This window comes from Lissotriton vulgaris, chromosome 6 (assembly GCF_964263255.1).
Source record: "Lissotriton vulgaris chromosome 6, aLisVul1.2, whole genome shotgun sequence".
NCBI lineage: Eukaryota > Metazoa > Chordata > Amphibia > Caudata > Salamandridae > Lissotriton > Lissotriton vulgaris.
The window spans coordinates 18595243-18615694 of NC_141694.1; positions in this window are offsets into that span (position 1 = coordinate 18595243).

Consider the following 20452-nt stretch of genomic DNA (forward strand, 5'->3'; position numbering starts at 1 on the left):
TGCTCCGACCAGACAGCTTATTATTCAGGCACTGATTATTTCTAGGCTTGACTATGTGAACTGTATATGCCGCAGTGAGAGCTCTTCTGGGCTTGCGTAGAGTCTGCTCAGTGTCTGGCAGTCTTCGCCATCATCACTGGCTGCCTGTGGCTCAAAGGATTGAGTTTCAAGCACTCTGTATAGCTTTTAAAATTCTGAAGCTTGGATTCCCTAGCTCACTGACAGATTTGCTTTTGTTCTATGTACCCCCCCGTCAGCTTCCCTCCATGGCCTAACATTTGCTGCGGGTCACCCGCGTCAGGAAAGTTCGAGCTGGAGGTCGTTCCTTACGTTATAGAGCGGCTGTTCTTTGGAATTCTCTACCCCCTCACATTCGTGGCCTTGACAATGTCACTCATTTTAGGAGAGCTATTAAAACCTTTCTTTTTCCTACTGTGTAAACCCTCTTCCGTATCTTGCTGCTGTTTTGCTTTTAGCCCCGGGACACCCCTTGGCTGGGGCAGCTGTCACGCTCAATAAATGTTTTAAATAGAAATAGAAATTAGTCACCCCTATGGTAGGCCCAAGGGCAGGGTGCATTGTAAACATAAGGTAGGACAAGCCCTGATGTGTGTGGCATGTCCTAATAGTGACTTACAGCAATTTTCGTTTTTCACTATTGCAAGGCTACCTGTTCTCCCTAGGCCAGAATGGGCTGTTAGAATTGTTACATTTTACAATCCTAACAGGCTCAGAGAACATGGTAGAAATTCGAGTTTAGTATACCTGAACTCAGAATAATAAAATACATCTTTTAGTAAAGTTTATTTTAATATTCTGTGTTTGCAAATACCACTTTTAGAAAGTAGGTATTTGCTTGTCTAACCATTCAAAGCTGCCTCTGCTAGGTTGTGTATTCCTATGTCTGGTTCTGTGAGTGACAGGGCTGGGGAATTCCAGGAGACAGGCTGAGTCACCCAGTGGTGAATAGAGAGATCTGCATCTTGATGGGAGGAAGGAGTGCACCTGAACTCTGAATAGGGCTGTGCCTGCCTTCCACAATACTGGCTCCAACCCTGGGGAGCTGCTAATGTGTATGCCCTGAACACTGAAAGAAGAGAAGGAAGACTGTCAACAGAGTACTCCAGGACTGTACTTGCCTCCCACAATGCTGGCTCCACCTCCTGATGTGATTGTCCTGCACTGTGAAAGGAAAGGAGAAGTCTGGTAAACAGAGTGCTTAAGAACTGGTTTGGATTGGGCAAAGGCCCATCCCCCCTCAGAGAACAAAGGATTTTGGGGTATAATATTGGGACCCTGGTCCCATGAAATTAGATCACTGTTGTACTACAAGAAGAAACCTTTACTGAGGAGAGGAACCTGAAGTAACTGAGGAGAGACTATTCCCAAGCTGAAGTGCTGCTTGGCGGATTGGCCTGCAGTGGCTACCTTACTGCCAAAGGAAGGAGAAAGGAACTTTGTGTACTTTGCTTTCAACTTGTGAAGGATCTCCAAGGGCTTGGAAAAAGAGCTTGCCTCCTGCTGAAGTCTCAGGGACAACAGACTTCACCCCCCAGCTCCCCAGAGCTCTTGTGAAAGTGCCTGCTTCTGTTTTGGGCCTTCTGAGGAACTGCTCGTCGCAAGGAGCTGGAAGCGCGACTCAACGAGAAGAAGCGTGTCGCCGTCGCTGTGCCTGCCGTCGCAACTTCGGAGAAAGCAGGGTGTCGCCGCTGGAACTGTCGCACTGCACTGCATCGGAGAGAAGCGTGCCGCAATAAAGAGGATTCAGAAAAGGGGGTGGTGATGAACAGAGTGTCTGAATTAAGCAGACCACTCTTACCCAGTCCAAAGATCAGGGCTTGATCCATCACCGTTATTTAGCTCACTGCACCATCCCAGCTCAGAACCTGGCTATATGCAAATTAGTCTGTCCATGGCCCAGTGCATCATGGGAACAGGGCAGACCAAACTACCAAGCCAATTCTTCACCAGAAAGGAGACAAGCTTCCGGGGACCGGTTTCTGGCATTTCAGCCGTCGTCGGCCCGGCTTGCTTGAATCCTGATGGTGCAGTGAGCAAGGGACTCATGTCTGAGTATACCCTGCCACACCTATAGTGGCCAAAAACGATTCAGAAAAGGGGGTGGTGATGAACGGGGGCGAGAGTATTCTGCTTAATTCAGAAACTCTGTCCATCACCACCCCTTGTTGTTAAATATTTTGTCCACCATAAGCGTGGAAGGGTATACTCAGATGTGAGTCCCTTGCTCATTGCACCATCAGGATTCAAGCAAGCCGGGCCGACGACGGCTGAAATGCCAGAAACCGGTCCCCGGTAGCTTGTTTCCTTCCCAGTGTAAGAATTGGCTTGGTAGTTTGGTTTGCCCTGTTCCCATCATGCACTGGGACAGGAACAGACTAATTTGCATATAGCCAGGTTCTGAGCTGGGATGGTGCAGTGAGCTAAAAAACGGTGTTGGATCTAGCCCTGATCTCTTGACTGGACGAGAGTATCCTGCTTAATTCAGAAACTCTGTCCATCACCACCCCTTGTTGTTAAATATTTTGTCCACCATAAGCGTGGAAGGGTATACTCAGATGTGAGTCCCTTGCTCATTGCACCATCAGGATTCAAGCAAGCCGGGCCGACGACGGCTGAAATGCCAGAAACCGGTCCCCGGTAGCTTGTTTCCTTCCCAGTGTAAGAATTGGCTTGGTAGTTTGGTTTGCCCTGTTCCCATCATGCACTGGGACAGGAACAGACTAATTTGCATATAGCCAGGTTCTGAGCTGGGATGGTGCAGTGAGCTAAAACACGGTGTTGGATCTAGCCCTGATCTCTTGACTGGGCGAGAGTATTCTGCTTAATTCAGAAACTCTGTCCATCACCACCCCTTGTTGTTAAATATTTTGTCCACCATAAGCGTGGAAGGGTATACTCAGATGTGAGTCCCTTGCTCATTGCACCATCAGGATTCAAGCAAGCCGGGCCGACGACGGCTGAAATGCCAGAAACCGGTCCCCGGTAGCTTGTTTCCTTCCCAGTGTAAGAATTGGCTTGGTAGTTTGGTTTGCCCTGTTCCCATCATGCACTGGTACAGGAACAGACTAATTTGCATATAGCCAGGTTCTGAGCTGGGATGGTGCAGTGAGCTAAAAAACGGTGTTGGATCTAGCCCTGATCTCTTGACTGGACGAGAGTATTCTGCTTAATTCAGAAACTCTGTCCATCACCACCCCTTGTTGTTAAATATTTTGTCCACCATAAGCGTGTAAGGGTATACTCAGATGTGAGTCCCTTGCTCATTGCACCATCAGGATTCAAGCAAGCCGGGCCGACGACGGCTGAAATGCCAGAAACCGGTCCCCGGTAGCTTGTTTCCTTCCCAGTGTAAGAATTGGCTTGGTAGTTTGGTTTGCCCTGTTCCCATCATGCACTGGGACAGGAACAGACTAATTTGCATATAGCCAGGTTCTGAGCTGGGATGGTGCAGTGAGCTAAAACACGGTGTTGGATCTAGCCCTGATCTCTTGACTGGACGAGAGTATTCTGCTTAATTCAGAAACTCTGTCCATCACCACCCCTTGCTGTTAAATATTTTGTCCACCAAAAGCGTGGAAGGGTATACTCAGATGTGAGTCCCTTGCTCATTGCACCATCAGGATTCAAGCAAGCCGGGCCGACGACGACTGAAATGCCAGAAACCGGTCCCCGGTAGCTTGTTTCCTTCCCAGTGTAAGAATTGGCTTGGTAGTTTGGTTTGCCCTGTTCCCATCATGCACTGGGACAGGAACAGACTAATTTGCATATAGCCAGGTTCTGAGCTGGGATGGTGCAGTGAGCTAAAAAAACGGTGTTGGATCTAGCCCTGATCTCTTGACTGGACGAGAGTATTCTGCTTAATTCAGAAACTCTGTCCATCACCACCCCTTGCTGTTAAATATTTTGTCCACCAAAAGCGTGGAAGGGTATACTCAGATGTGAGTCCCTTGCTCATTGCACCATCAGGATTCAAGCAAGCCGGGCCGACGACGGCTGAAATGCCAGAAACCGGTCCCCGGTAGCTTGTTTCCTTCCCAGTGTAAGAATTGGCTTGGTAGTTTGGTTTGCCTTGTTCCCATCATGCACTGGGACAGGAACAGACTAATTTGCATATAGCCAGGTTCTGAGCTGGGATGGTGCAGTGAGCTAAAAAACGGTGTTGGATCTAGCCCTGATCTCTTGACTGGGAGAGAGTATTCTGCTTAATTCAGAAACTCTGTCCATCACCACCCCTTGTTGCAATAAAGAGGAAGCGTGTCGCCGTCGCTGCTGCTGCCGTCGCAACTCCGAAGAAGGAGGGTGTCGCCGCTGGAGCTGTCACACTGCACCGCATCAGGAGAAGAATCTTGCAACGAGGTCGGAGCATGTCGCCGTTGCTGTGCCTGCCGTCGCAACTCCAGAGAAAGGAGGATGTCGCCGCTGGAACTCACGCATTGCACCGCATCGACCAAGAGCACCTCGCATCCCCCGAGAAGCGCGTCGCCGTCGGAGCTGCTGCTGTCGCATCTTGGATGTCACCGCTGTAGTTGTCGCATCGTTCGGAAGCTTCATGCATCGTGGGAGAAGAGCGTCGCTGCTGGAGCTGCTGCCGTCGCATCTTGGATATCGCCGCTATAGTCCACGCATCAGACCGAGAACTTCTCGCATCCCCGAGAAGCGTGCCACATCTGGAAGATCTTCACGTCTTTATTTCTTTGCACCTGAACTTTTCCGCATTTCCCATCACTGCGACATTGCTTGTCGTGGAAGCGCAACACAACTTAAGGTACATTGATGCAGAGTGTTGCATCTAAGAACTGAACTGAACTAAGCTTAAATCTACCATCTTAAAGAAATTTTTGTTGTTTATGGTCTTGTGGTAACTCTATATAAAGTCAACTTATTTTTTATATAAAACCAGTGTGGTGTCCATTTGTAGTGTTGTCACTGGGTTACTGTATGTGGTCACAACTGCTTAACTTCCAACATCTCTGAAATAAGCCTTGACTGCACGCGCCACGCAACCTAGAGGGTGAGCAGGGGTTATTTTAGGAGTGTAATCCCCCTTTCCCTGACTAGAAGAGAGGTTCCCTACTTGTCACAAGTACCTAACTGTGCCAACTAGAGACCCCCAAATCTAACATTGGTAGCAGCGGAAGGGATTCTGGATTTGCATTTGTGACTCATGTACAGTGACTGGTGAACACTACTTAGTGAGTGCAGACCATAACGATACCACATACTTTTTGGTAGATTCCTTTTTGAATTTTTGGATTGCCTATTTTTGCAAAGATGCCTACCTCAGTAGAGAGAGCAGAATCCATAGTCTCTCTTGGTCTTGAATGGGAAGAAGAGAAGCTAGAAAGCTTCAAAGTAACGCAGCTGAAGTACTTTTGCAAAAAGTTCAATGTTTCCACCTCTGGGTTCAGAGTAAAGGAAGAGTTCTACAAGGCACTGAGGGCCTGGGTAGAAGCATGGAAAACTCCTGTATTTGAGGAGGATGATGATGCAATTGTGCAACAGGATGGGTCAGTGGGCCTAGGAGGAAGGAAAGCACCTTCCCCTGCAAGTAGCCGCGCTTCTAACAAGAGTCTGTCTCCAGAGGAATTGGAGGACAGAGAAAGATCAAGGAGGCATGAAATGGAATTGACCAGGTTCAAGGTTGATAGGCAACTAGAAATAGAAAATAGAAAGTTAGATCTTGAGGAAAATGCAGTTTGAGCATGAAAAAGTCTTGAGGGAGTTGGAGTTAAAAGCTAAAAGTTTAGAAATTACTCCCTCTGGTGGCAGCATACTGTCAGTACATACAGAAAGTAGAGTGTATATTCCCAAGGATGTGGTGAAAGATGATATTGGTCAGTGGTTCAGAGCCTATGAGGTAGCCATGTCTTCCTACGGGGTCCCTGAGAGAGATTGGGGAGCGGGGTTGTGGGGAAGGTTCCTTAGTGAGGGGCGGGATACATTGTTAGACTTGCCTTCTGAAGTCCACAATTCATACAGCCACATGAAAGATGCATTGATGTGTAGATATGGTTTGACACCTGAGCTCTATAGGCAGAGGTTCGGGAAATGCAAAAAGTTAGAAAACAGTACTTGGGTTGAATGTGTCACCTTCTTTTGCAGTGAACAAATGTGGGTTGTGTAGCGCACTCCTCTGTGTTCCTAGATTTTCCTAATAATTAGTATTATCTCAATGTTAATCTGGACGTGCTGGAAGGGATGGAGGGAGCTACCCTCAAATAGAACAATAAACCAATCTGGTGACCAAAATCACCAGACCCTTACCGCACAGCTGAATGGCAGAGTTCCTTCTGCCCATATTAAATCATCCACTGCTTATATTTTGCTGCTATCTTTTTTATTTTACATTCAATATGGTTATGCAGCTCTATTCATTCATTAGATCATTTTTTACACAACTTATAAATCAACTAGTGAATTCCATTTTACAATGCTCTAAGCTTAACACATAATTTCCTCACTAACAATACACAACAGGAAAAAAGAAATAATGTCGTCCAATCCCAAGGCATTTCGGGAATGATTTCCTTCGTCAGGGGAACTGTAATGAAAAATAACATACAAAAACATATATAAGCCGACATCCAGCACATGATTTCAAACAAAACATATACTCAGATAATATTCAATGCTGTGTGTTTGTCCCCCTTCTTTCTTTAAAATGTATTTAGAGAGTGTGATAGTTTAGTAAGAAAGTGATCAAGGTAAAGACATAAATAAAGAAACATAGAAAAAGATCAACTTACAATAACGTGTATCGGTCGAAATAGCTGACAGTCAATTGTCCGATATGGACGGTTTCACTATCCGACTATTTGCAATGATATAGTGTGATTCAGACTCCTGAGTTTATCGAGACAGTCGAACGCATATGTTTTCTAAAAACAATCCGAGCAGAACATGTTGTATGCGGTCATTACAGTGCCCCTGACGAAGGGATCATTCCCGAAATGGTAAATGATTTAATATAGGCAGAAGGAACTTTCTTTTGCAGAGCATTGGATGGTTGGGTAAAGGGCAGCAACGTTAATGATTTTCAAGGTCTCTTTAATTTGATTGCATGGGAGCACTTGTCTGATAATTGTTTTCCAGAACTGCACCAGCATCTGACAGATAGCAAGCTGACTAACCCTAGGAAGCTTGCTGAGGAGGCGGACCGTTGGATCAGTAAGAGGGTCCACAAGGTTCCCATGGGACACTCAGCCAAAGGTGGGCAGGGTCCCCAGCAGAAGAGTGAGGGGACAAGGGTAAACAGAAGGAGTTCCGCAAAGGGCCGCAAAGTAGTCCCCAAGGGAACCCTGTGAAAGGTTCCCAGCCTCCCCCTGAGAGAAAGCAAGGGGCCCGACCGGTAGTCCTGTTTCCCAGGGTGTCACCTGGTGTCTCAAGAGCCGATTTTCCCTCATGCATTTTTCCGAGTTGTTAACGCCGACAACACAGAGAGTCATTGTCCAATGGCTCTGGTTCCCTTTTAGTGGGGGGGGGTCTCTGGTACTCTTCAGGTAGCAGTGAGGCCCGCCATGCCTGTTGACTGTTTGTTGGGAAATGATTTGGAGAGCTCCCCTTGAGAAAAGGTGGAGAAGACAACTCACTTGAAGATGGTTGCTCTGCCTGACTGGGCGTGCGTGACCACCAGATCAATGTCAGCCAGTAGGGGTTCTCAAGAGGACCTGGAGCCTGAGAGGGAGGCCCAGGAACCTGCCGAAGAGAGAAGTGGCGAGGGGCACGGGAAACAATCCCCCGAAGGTCCCACGGCCCAGGAGGAGGTAGACTCTGGGGGGGGTGCCCTGGAGCCTACTGGGGAGCAAGTAGCTGAACTGGGGGACCTGCCTGTGCTGACCCATTGGCAGCAAAAAGGAGGCCCCTCCAGGGAGGAATTGCGCAAGGAACAGAGAGAGTGCCCTTCTAGTGTGGGCTTGCGGCAACAGGCTGCAAGCCAGGCAGCAGGTGATCAGTCAGGGTCACACTTGATTTACTGGGAGAATGGTCTCCTGTATAGTGAGCCTAAGGTTGCTGAACCTGGGTCAGCCTGTGTGCTGGTGGTACCCCAGAAGTTCAGAGCCTTCCTACTGGGGCTGGCTCATGATGTGCCATTAGCAGGACATTTGGGGCAGGACAAGACCTTTGAAAGGTTTGTCACCTGCTTTCATTGGCCCCAAACGTGCAAGAGTTCCGATACTCATTGCAGGACTTGTCAGACTTGCCAGGCAAGTGGAAAGAGTGGAAGGAAGCACAAGGCTCCTCTCTAGCCATTCCCTGTGATCAGTACCCCCCTTTGAGCGGGTGGGGATTGACATTGTGGGGCCACTGGACCCCAAGACAGCCATGGACAACAGGTTCATCCTGGTCTTGGTGGACCATGCCACCCGGTACCCGGAAGCCATACCTCTGAGGACAGTGAATGCCTCGTGATGGGACAAGCACTGATGGGAATTTTCTCCCGAGTGGAATTCCCTCGAGATGTAGTGTCTGACCGGGGCACCAACTTCATTTCCAAGTATATGAAGTCCCTGTGGCAGGAGTGTGGTGTGACCTACAAGTTCACCACTCCTTACCACCCACAAGGAAATGGGCTGGTTGAAAGGTTCAACCGGACCCTGAAGGGCATGATAATGGGTCTTGAGGAACCCATGAGGTGTACGTGGGACGTCCTCTTACCATGCCTACGGTTTGCATACCGTGAGGTGCCACAGAAATCTCTAGGGTTCAGTCCCATTTAGCTTCTCTATGGAAACCCAGTCATAGGACCTCTAAGTCTGGTTAAAGAAGGCTGGGAACAATATCCCAGGAAACCTCCCCAGGATGTATATAGCTACATGCTGGCCTTTAGGAACCAGACCAGGCACTTCAGTGAACTCACTCAGGCGAATCTGGAGGCCAGCCAGGAGGAGATGAAGCACTGGTATGAACAGAATGCCACTCTGGTAGAGCTTCAACCTGGACAGAAGGTGTGGGTCATGGCCCCAGTGGAGCCCTGTGCGCTCCAAGATAAGTGGACCGGACCTTATGAGGTTGTGGAGCGCAAGAGTCCAGTTACCTATTTGGTGGACATGCGGTCTCCTAGGAACCCCTTGAGGATCCTACATGTCAACTGCCTTAAGCCCCACTTAGAGAGGTCTGAAGTGGGCATGCTCTTTGCAACAGATGCTGGGATGGAGGAAGAGACTGAGCCTCTTCCTGACCTCCTGTCAGCCTCAGAGCAAGATGGGTCAGTAGATGGTGTTAACCTCTCTTCCACACTGACCCCTGAGCAACAGAATGACTGCCACCAGTTGCTGGGAGAGTTTTCTGATCTGTTTTCCCTGGTTCCTGGTGTCACAGATTGGTGCCTCCATGATGTGGACACAGGAGACAGCTTACCTGTGAAGCACAAGACTTACAGGGTAACTGACAGGGTGAGGGCTTGCATCAAAGAGGAGGTCTCCAAGCTCCGTACCCCCAGATGGAAGTCTGGACAAGCCAGGAATAGGACCAGTCACAGGGCTCTTTATTCCTAACTGGAACATAAGCAATTGGTGAGCCATTGAGGGAACCGTGGACGGGCCGAGGGCTCGAGGCGCAATCTTAGATTCTGTCAAGGACTGGAACGTAGCACCGGTGACACGAGAAGAGACAGAATCTCAGACAGAATCAATAACAGGGCCAGAGAAAAGATCAGCGATAGGCTCAAGGCCAGGGACTGTGTCAGGACAGACCCCAAACAAGCAGTGGCATAGCCAATAGGTCTTGCTTTTGGGACCTTAAAAGTTTGTAGCCATGCAGCACATTATTCTGGGTGCTGTGCCAACCTAACGAAAGACAAATGTAGTTAAAATGTAAATCAACCACGGGCATTTTATTGCTTTACCACATATTTAGCATGTATTCCGCATGGTTAATAAGGGAAGCTTTAGAACATAATTCCAATACATCAGGAAACCACATAAACCACACTTAGCCCATTGCAACTACAAAAACCTCTTCAATTTGCACAGCACATTACCATTCCATTTGTGTGGCACGTCTGGTTTATGAGCAAGTATCAAGATATGCAGTTCTTGTCGGCGCTTTACATGCTCACACAATTACAACAAGCATTTGCAATGCAATAGGTCTCGCATTTAAGCAAGTTTGAGCTATTGGCATTGTAAAGGACAATGCATTTTATTTATGTTTTGGTTTTTAAAACATAAGTAAAAGGCATAGGCCAATAGCGTAAACTCGCGTAAATGCGAGACCTATTGCATTGCAAATGCTTGTTCTTCTTTCTATGTGTGCTACCTTGTGCCTCTCAGGATTGCCCCTTCCTGCTCACAAACATTCCTGTATGCAATGGGGGCCCCCCTGCACCTTGGTGCCTGCCAAGGGGGCCCACGTTGGCGCTCGGCTGCTGAAATAGCCCCAGCGCAGGGAGATAGGACAGGGACGGTGCATCCCTGTACTTTCCCAGTGACGCAGCGTAGTGGGTGCGTTGCTGAGCTGCCCTGCGCCAAGAAGCTCCATGGGGCAGGTTTACAAGCCCCTTGCGCCACTTTTGCGTCACTTCTCCCATGTTAAAAGTGGCGCAAAAGTGGTGCAAGGGGCTTGTAAATCTGCCCCAGTGTCCCTTAGTGTAACACAATTTTAAAGTACGGAGTTGCATATATTCACAGCGCTTGCAGGAGCAGGATGAGGCTTTGTAGCACTATAAATACAGGTCATTGTCAAGTCACACACACCAATATCTACCGTCATCGATCGCATTAACCGATTGATCTTTCAGTGCGTAAAAATTATGGATTTGGTCCCAAAACACAAACCTGCATTCATGTGTAATTTAAAGACTGTCTTTAATGTCTTCTGTTTTACCCTCGTGCCTGACAGAGTCCCCCCCCTGCACTCAGGGTCTCAGCTTCTTGCTTTCTGGGGGGTTCTGGGGGCCCGTGAAGTGCTCTGTGCAGCTGACACCATTGATTGTAAATGCACAGAGGCCCCCGCACCCTTGTGCCTGCGAGGAGGAGGGCGGGGGCTCGCTTGGGCCCGTCAGGCGCAGGGGGGGCCTTTCCATGGAAATTCAACATTTCTGCTGAGATCTGGGAAAGAATGCGGCCCTGCGGTACGTGTTTCCCCGCAGGGCCCCGGGGCTGTGCGTGCCTGGCTCAGGCTCAACTCCCGGGGGGAAGGGGACACTGGACATACCTGGGGGGGGGGGGGGGGGGGGGGGGGCACGATTAATACGGATTTACAGGAACATGATTAATACGGATTTACGGGAAAACGTGTTTACCTTCAGCAGGAGAGATATTCCACCTTCCGGCAGTGAGACCCCCGAGAGAGGTCTTGTTTGCACCCCCTGGAGCCCCCTCTGTTGGCGCACACCTGACTCAAAGCGCTATGATGACTTGTTGCAGGAGGAAGCGCTATAAACCCATGGCCACAGGCACACAAACCCAGCTACTGTCATCCAGACCCTTAAAGCATAAACCACCAGGAGGGATGACTAATGTGCTTTGAAGAGCAGGTGCTCACCAAGAGGCGCTGCTGACTTCTAATTCTAGGCCACGCCTGTGGTATTCCATTATCTCATGTTATTTGGAATCTCTCCATGTCACTCAGTAGAGTGTTAGGACTTTAGAATGTTTTCCCTTGACTGTGATCTGTTACTGGGCTGTGGTTGTTTAAGCTGTCCTTCTTATGAATAAATCCTGCTTGAACCTACTCATTGTGTAGTCCTCATTACTACAACGCCCCTCACCTTAATAGTGTTGGCTGAGAAAGATCACACCAGGCCAGTTAGTACACAGACCCTGGGCTGGAGGGAACATGTCTTCAATACACAGACCCTGGGTGGGATGGAACCTGTCTTCAGTACACAGACCCTTGGCTGGAGGTAACCTATCTTCAGTACACAGACCCTGGGTGGGAGGAAACCTGTCTTCAGTACACAGACCCTGGGCGGGAGGGAACCTGTCTTCGGTACACGGACCCTGGGCTGGAGGGAACCTGTCTTCAGTACACAGACCTTGGTTAGGAGGGAGCCTGTCTTCAGTACACAGACCCTTGGCGGGAGGGAACCTGTCTTCAGTACACAGACCCTGGGCTGGAGGGAGCCTGTCTTCAGTACACAGACCCTTGGCAAGAGGGAACCTGTCTTCAGTACACAGACCCTGGGCTGGAGGGAACCTGCCATCAGTACACAGACCCTTGGCGGGAGGGAACCTGTCTTCAGTGCACAGACCCTGGACTGGAGGGAACCTGTCTTCAGTACACAGACCCTGGGCGGGAGGGAACTTGTCTTCAGTACACAGACCCTGGGCTGGAGGGAACTGGTCCGTAGTACACAGAACATGCGCGGGAGTTAACCTGTCTTCAGTACACAGACCCTGGGCTGGAGGGAACCTGTCTTCAATACACAGACCCTTGGCGGGAGGGAACCTGTCTTCAGTGCACAGACCCTTGGCGGGAGGGAACCTGTCTTCAGTACACAGACCCTTGGCGGGAGGGAACCTGTCTTCAGTACACAGACCCTGGGCTGGAGGGAGCCTGTCTTCAGTACACAGACCCTGGGCTGGAGGGAACCTGTCTTCAGTACACAAGGTGGGGTGTGAGGCCGGTGAAAAACTGAGAAACTATGGATTCAGAAGTATTTCTTTCCAGCCAAACCAGAGTTCAGGAATGGGCAGGAGCTTAGAGAGTTTCAACCAAAGGGCTCGGCATGTGTGGGGGTGCTTCAAGCTGAGCCCAGTGCTAACAAACCCACCCCATGTACTCCCCCCACCCCCTTGGCATGGTGCCCAGAGGTCTGTGCAGGGGCTGTATAAGAGCAGCCCTGCCCTGAGAGCAGCAGCAGAGACGGCGCCTCCTCCTGTGCACGCTAACGAGGTCTGTGAGCCTGGGCTGGAGAGAGGTCTGCCAGTCTATCAGAGACAGCTCTCCTGGGGCGAGGCTCTCACTCAGCAGAGACCGCTCTTGTGGCAGAGACTGTTGGTGAGCAGAGACCTCTCTAAGAAGACTCATTGACCAGAGACCGCTCTGTTGGACCAGACTGTCACTGAACAGAGACCACAGTCATTGGACGAGGCTCTCACTCAGCAGAGACTGCTCTTGTGGACAGAGACCCCTCCTGTCTCTCCAGTGCCATGGGGTTAAGTTGCTCCTCCAAGAGTGTGGTGGAGGAAGAGTTCTTCAGCTGGGGCTGTGACCGTCTCTGGGGAGACAGATTGGACCTAGAAGAGCACTTTGTGAAGTTCCTGGATGTGGGCTCCACCGGTGCCCTCACCACCTACAACCAGGGGATGAAGGCGGCCTCCATGAACAAGGTCCCAGATTACACCAAACAGGTGATCACCCTCTTGGGGGGCTTGACTTCCATCCCCCAAGCCTTTGGCATCGGCGCCTTCTTCCTGTCCCTGTTTTTGGACTTGGCCTTGAACAACGTGAAGAGGGGCCCCAACTTTGAGAGTGTCCTGAAGAAGGTCTTTGCCCAGGAGAAGGTGTCTGAGATCCGGGACCTGATGGAAGTCTATACAAGGCGATGGAAGGCGAGCGTCAGCGACACCCAGAAGCTGGTGGCAGAGACTGCTGAGTACGAGAGGAAGCTTCACGAGCAGCTGGTGAGAGTACGCAACTCCATGCTCAAAGATGGCCAACTCAACACCAGGGCCCTCAAGATCTGGATGCACGGGGCCACGATGCACGTGCACATGAACATCTACCTGGCTGCCCTGCAGGGGCTGACGGGGCCCGGGGCCACTGGCCCCATCTCAGCACACATCGATGAGTACATCAGGGACGGTGAGGACCTCCTGGACAAGTACCAGCCCTTCCAGAGACACCAGACCACCCTCCATACACGGAGCACTTGTTCAGCTCTCTATTCCACGCCCGTATGCACATACTACATAGACTATATATCCTCAAGCGACTATGAACAGACCATACAAGGTGCAAAGGGGTCAGAGGTCAGAAAACCTTGCATATCTGAAATCGAGGATACCTTTGTGTGGATGATGCGTGCCAAATGTCCAGCGCGCCGGACATTTATCAACTACCTCCGCCGCACCCAGTCCAACCTGAATACACTTGTGCAGGACAGAGGGACATTCTGGATCCAGTGAGTGAAGCCGCCGCATGCCCACCTCATACTGGCCCTATCTCATGCCCACCTCATACCGGTCCTATCCCATGCCACCTCATACTGGCCCTATCCCATGCCACCTCATACTGGCCCTATCCCATGCCCACCTCATACTGGCCCTATCCCATGCCCACCTCATACTCGCCCTATCCCATGCCCGCCTCATACTGCCCCAACTCATGTCCACCTCATACTGGCCCAACTCATGACCACCTCATACTGCCCAAACTCATGCCCACCTCATACTGGCTCTATCCCATGCCCACCTCATACTGGCCCTATCTCAGTCCCACCTCATAATGCCCCAACTCATGCCCACCTCATACTGGCCCTATCTCATGCCCACATCATACCGGGACTATATCATGCCCACCTCATACTGGGACTATATCATGCCCACATCATACTGGCCCTATCCCATGCCCACCTCATACTGGCCCTATCCCATGCACAAATTATACTGGCCCTACCCCATGCCCACCTCATACTGGCCCTATCCCATGCCCACCTCATCCTGGCCCTTCCCCATGCCCACCTCATACTGGCCCTAAGACACCTCTACACCCATTGCATGTCCACCTCACACTGACCCTATGCCACCCCTATGCTTATCTTGTGGCTAGTACATGGCTTCATGATTCCCCCATGCCTACTATGTGTCCCAATGCCTATCTGATGCCCACCCCATGGGTTCCCATGCCTTCCACAGGGCTACCCTGTACCTCCTTCGTAACTGAGGTCTGCTCATCTCATGCCCAACATCCCTACCCTGGGCCTAATTATATCTTTGCTTTACCTATGCCATATCTGTGTCCTTTGTCCCAGCACATGCCTACGACATGCCTCGCTCATGCCTAGCCCATGCCTACAACATGCCTCGCTCATGCCTAGCCCATGCCTACAACATGCCTTGCTCATGCCTATCCCATGCCTACAACATGCCTCGCTCATGCCTAGCACATGCCTATGACATGCCTCGCTCATGCCTAGCCCATGCCTACAACATGCCTCGCTCATGCCTAGCCCATGCCTACAACATGCCTCGCTCATGCCTAGCACATGCCTATGACATGCCTCGCTCATGCCTAGCCCATGCCTACAACATGCCTCGCTCATGCCTAGCACATGCCTAAGACATGCATTGCTCATGCCTATCCCATGCCTGTGCCATGTATGCCAAATGCCCCCCCAGTGCCCCCATCCCAGCCATGCTCTTTGAGTTTTGAGGGTTCTACCATGTTGTAAGAGTGTTTTATCAGCACATGTGTGTGTCATGTATGCAGCCAGGGACCCCTCCTCAGCCGGTATTAACACTGACTCTGTTGTATCCCTACACCCGTGCTTTACACCGAGGAAGGACTAAATCAGACCTGGCATCAATTGTAACTGCTTTGAGTGAATATAGGAGTAGATTAGAGAACTGCTTTTATCATGACCTACGCCTGTGCTTTACAATGATACGTGAATATATGTTTGTGCCTTTTAATGAAACAGGAAATTATAAAGTAAGGGTTAACCCAATGACGTTGCTGGGACCTGGGTAGCTATCATTAAGGATGAGGGGGTCCCAGAGAGGGAAGAAACATATTATTTAAAGGCTATTTGAATAAATCTTAGTCGGAAAAAGAATACCTCTACAATGTTTTAATTCACATTATAGGAAAAAGCAGTAATACGCATTTATGAAACATACAAAAAATGGTGGTGGTGCAAGTGCCCCTGGGGATGGGAGGGACGTGATATAGTGAGGGTAGGGTGGGGGGTATTCGTGACAATAAAAACACGATATTGATCAAACAATATTACCAGTTAAATGCCAAATATTCAATGAAGCAGACAATGAATCAATACAAAACTTCAACTAACACATGCCCCAATGTCCGTGTTTGTACACATGTAGTGGGTTGGAGGGGGCTGTGTAAAGAAGGGGGATGAGTGTCGACGTTTCGACCCAATAAACGCAGGATTTGGTCAGCTCCTTGCATACGGGTCTTCTTCAGGACGGGTAGAAATAAAGGGGCAACCACCTATCATTAGAAAGATGAATTACATAATATATCAAATAAACAGATCTCGAATTTAGTATGGGTAGACACATATTATGTACAGGGCGTACCTGAATAAATCAGTATAGAGAGAATCGATATTTCAGGAAAAAATCGGGGGCGATTATTCGATCCTGTGAAGAGTGATAATTGATCCAATTAATACCATATTATCAAGCGAAATAAATCTATTAAATTATGGTGGAAACTACCATGAGACTTACTTGTGAAGTAAAGTCCGGTTTCCACAAGGGGATCCGATAGCTGGTTCGGGAGAGCCACTCAAACAATCTATACAGAAGGGAACAGCATTTAAAATTGGGCCAGTTCGAGATAAAGCTTGAGAAAAAAGGTGCAACGGAAGCCAGGCTTACCGAGTAGCATCAAGGTCCTCTTTTTAGACTTTGTAGTTTAGGTAAGTGTTCTGATAATATCAAAATTAGGGTCCTGTAAGGCAGAGAGTGATGGAGCGTCATTAGTTTGATTATTATTATTACAAAGGTGTGCTAATGCGCACCGCAGAGATATTGCGGGAGCCAGAGTAGAGAGAAGCTTACCGGTCGGCATATCGCTCGACGTCTCTCTCGGGTTCCTCTGTCAAAATCTTTCGTAGTTACACTCTGAACAGTGTCCTATAGGACAAAGAAAAGTCACGGAGCGCCGTTACTTTAGGAGTGGCAACACCATGTTTAAACCGTAAACCACTGAGAGTCAATGTCTAAAAGGCGGCTTACCGGTCGGCAAAAGGCTCGGCGTCTCACTCGGGATTCTCGAAGGAAGTGAACAACTTCCTGAAGCCGTGGTAGTCAAGGCAACAGGGATCACGTGGAATGACAAAAGGAATGAAAGACTACCCGGAGTCGGCCGTCTCCAAGGGAAACAATTTGGTTTCGTATGACGTTTTGGAAACACGATAAATTGATATCCTTGGGGCGTATTGACTCAGTGTATGCCTAATTAGCTGGGGGACGCATAATCAGTAATACAGAAGTTAGTCTAATTTGTCATATTAATTGACGAATGTGGGAAGTAACAAGGAATTGATTCACATTAGTCATGAATTTATGGTAAAACACAGCACTGTCCTGGAGTGGTCAGCGAACTACCCAAAACCCATATGACAATTATATTGCAGTTAAAATTGAAATTAGATATCACATACTGCGTACCTATCACACGATGGTAAAGCAGTATACATCATTAACAGTCAAGTAATTCGTAACCAAGATATACTTATTGGAAGAGGCAACGTGCCATGCAGTTCATTCTAGACAAAAACAATTCATACTGTATCTAGAGATGTACCGCGAACCTGTCACATGACGGTCTAGGCAGTTACGTTTGGTACCAAGCATATAAATACATTCTCAGGTTATAGAGAGACATATCATATGTAACAGAAGATTAGTGGACATCGTTCAAGTGCCAGTCATCCTGTCTACGGTAGGGTCGCAAGCTGTGAGAATGAACTATCTTGTTCGTTCAGGCCTGAGTGAATAGAGTCAAAAAAGAACATCCACTTAAGTTCCCTGATGTTAAGTATATCAGAAATGTTGCCTCCCCTGGGGCCTAAGGTAGCTCTTTCAATGACAACCCATTTCAGGCTCTCGGGTGGGTGTTGGGCTACCCTGAAATGGTCAACTAATGGGGCACCTACCACATCACACCTAATACGGCTCATATGTTGTAGGACACGTTGTTTAATTTTTTGTTGGGTTTGACCGATATAAATGAGGTTGCAGGGACAAACAATCGCATATATCACAATGGAAGAATTACAGTTAGTTAAAGATCTCAATTGGATTTTGTGCTGGTTATGCTGAAATTCTTTAGTCTGTATGGAACTATCACAGGCTTTACATTGGCCGCATCTAAAGTGGCCAGTAATTGGTGGAAGATTCCAGAGTGATCTGATGGTCGGGTCCTCCCTCATTGGAAGGAGCGAGCGTACTACGTAGTCCTTCACACTTTTGGATTTCTTGAAGGCATGTAAGGGGGTGCCTGGATGTTGGATATCATCTGCAATCAATTGCCAATGACGATTAACAATCTTTTTGATTTGGTTGCTCTTAGTTGAAAAAGTCGTAACGCAAACAATGCGATCCTCTTGGATGTTGGTGGAGTCTTTGGTCTTCAGGAGTTCCTCTCGGGGGTAGAACCAGGCTCTTTTTCGGGCCTTAGTAACCACTCTTTTGGGATAGCCACGGGCTTTCAAACGATCCGTTAAGTCTTCAGATTGTTGGAAGTAATGTTCCTTGGTGGAGCAGTTCCTACGGACACGTAAAAACTGACCGAATGGGAGATTGTCTCTGAGGGCACGTGGGTGGTGACTACTGTATTGCAATAGGGAATTCCTCTCCGATGATTTTCTATATAGTGTCGTTAACAGTTGGCCCTGGTCGTGGTAAATGGTGATATCCAAAAAATCTATACTTTGATTATCAGATTGAATAGTAAATTTTAAATGAGGTGATTGTTGGTTCAGCCAAATATGGAACTCATTGAGCGTGGAGGGATCGCCATTCCAGATCATTAGAATGTCGTCTATGTAACGAACCCAAAGGTGTAAGTGATTACGAAAAGGGTTATGAATATTGAGTATATTGTTGTCCTCCAAGGCTGTCATGTATAGAATGGCTACATCCGGGGCCAATGGAGCCCCCATTGCCACACCTTGGGTTTGTAGAAAGAAATCATTTTTAAAGGTGAAGAAGTTTTTTGTCATTGCCACCCGGAGTAGGGATATAATGAATTCCGATGGTACCTGCATGGGTGCTGGCCTAGATTCCAAATATCTCATGATGACTCCAAGTGCTTCCTCTTGTGGGATACATGTATAAAGAGAAACTACATCACAGGTAGCCAACAGTTGGGTCACAGGATCAAAGGGTGAGTTCTCCACCAGATTGATAGTTTGTAAGGTGTCTCTTAGATATGTTTTGGTGGCTTCTGCCAGGGGTTTTAGAAAGTAATCGATATATCTGCCAAGTGGTTCCAATATAGAACCGCACCCCGAAACAATCGGGCGCCCTGGTGGATTGTTCATATCTTTATGAATTTTGGGTAGAGTATATATCGTGGCCAGACGTGGATGTCGTTGGTTGAGATACTCAAATTCTTGTTTCGAGAGGAAGCCGAGATCCAGTCCAAGTTGGGTTATTTCCAGGATTTCACGTGCTATTGCTTGGGACGGATCAGAGCGTAGTTTATGATAACTGATCCCATCTGTTAGTTGGCGTTGAATTTCAGCTTCGTACTTTTGGACGTCCTGAATAACAATAGCCCCGCCCTTATCAGCAGGTTTAATCACAACCTCTGTGTTCTTAGCCAGTGATTGGAGGGCATCTTTTTCAGTTTTACTGATGTTATACCTGGTGTAGGTATGATTGGATATGGTTGAGTTGACATCCCTCCATACAACTGCCTCATATGCCAGGATTTTATTCGTCATGGTGCAGGAGGGTGGGACAGACGTAGAGGGGATCCTCAAACCCGTGTAGGAAGGATTTTTGTATGGACCGGCATTTCTAAAGAAGTATTTGAGTCTGACCTTCCTGAAAAATTTGAACAGTTCAGTGCGGACTGTAAAGGGATCCGGTCTACTGGTGGGAACATATGATAGTCCTTTGCTCAGTGCACGTATTTCTTCTTCGTTCAGGGTGTAAGTTGAGATATTTACTACAGGATTCGAAATGGATTTCTGCGGTACCAACGATAGGTCTTGTTCCGTGTGGTTCTCTCTCCGTGCTGTTCCTGTTGAAAATGTACCTGTTTCGAAGTTTGACCTCGTCCGGTGTCCCAGTTGGCGTTGTTCTGGTTCTGTCCACGTGTTTGGCCTCTGTTGGAGAAATTTCCTCTGCCTCTCGGTGGGCGCCATGGTGCAGGTCGTTGTCCTAAAAAAGGTGCGTATTGTGGTGACTGATAACTGTAATCCGGATAGTTGTATGGGCGACTGGGGCCAGCACATTCCTGTTCGCCTTCGGAACTTTAGGAAGAATCTGAGAAGGTTGTATAATTCCTTCTGCCACGGAAACTTCCTCGACCTCTGTTAGTGAATCTTCCTTGTTGGTCCTGCTTATAATAGTCGTCTAGGAGGTAGGGGTAAGTTTTCTTTTTGTCATATACCATACCATCGGAATTCATTATATCCCTACTCCGGGTGGCAATGACAAAAAACTTCTTCACCTTTAAAAATGATTTCTTTCTACAAACCCAAGGTGTGGCAATGGGGGCTCCATTGGCCCCGGATGTAGCCATTCTATACATGGCAGCCTTTGAGGACAACAATATACTC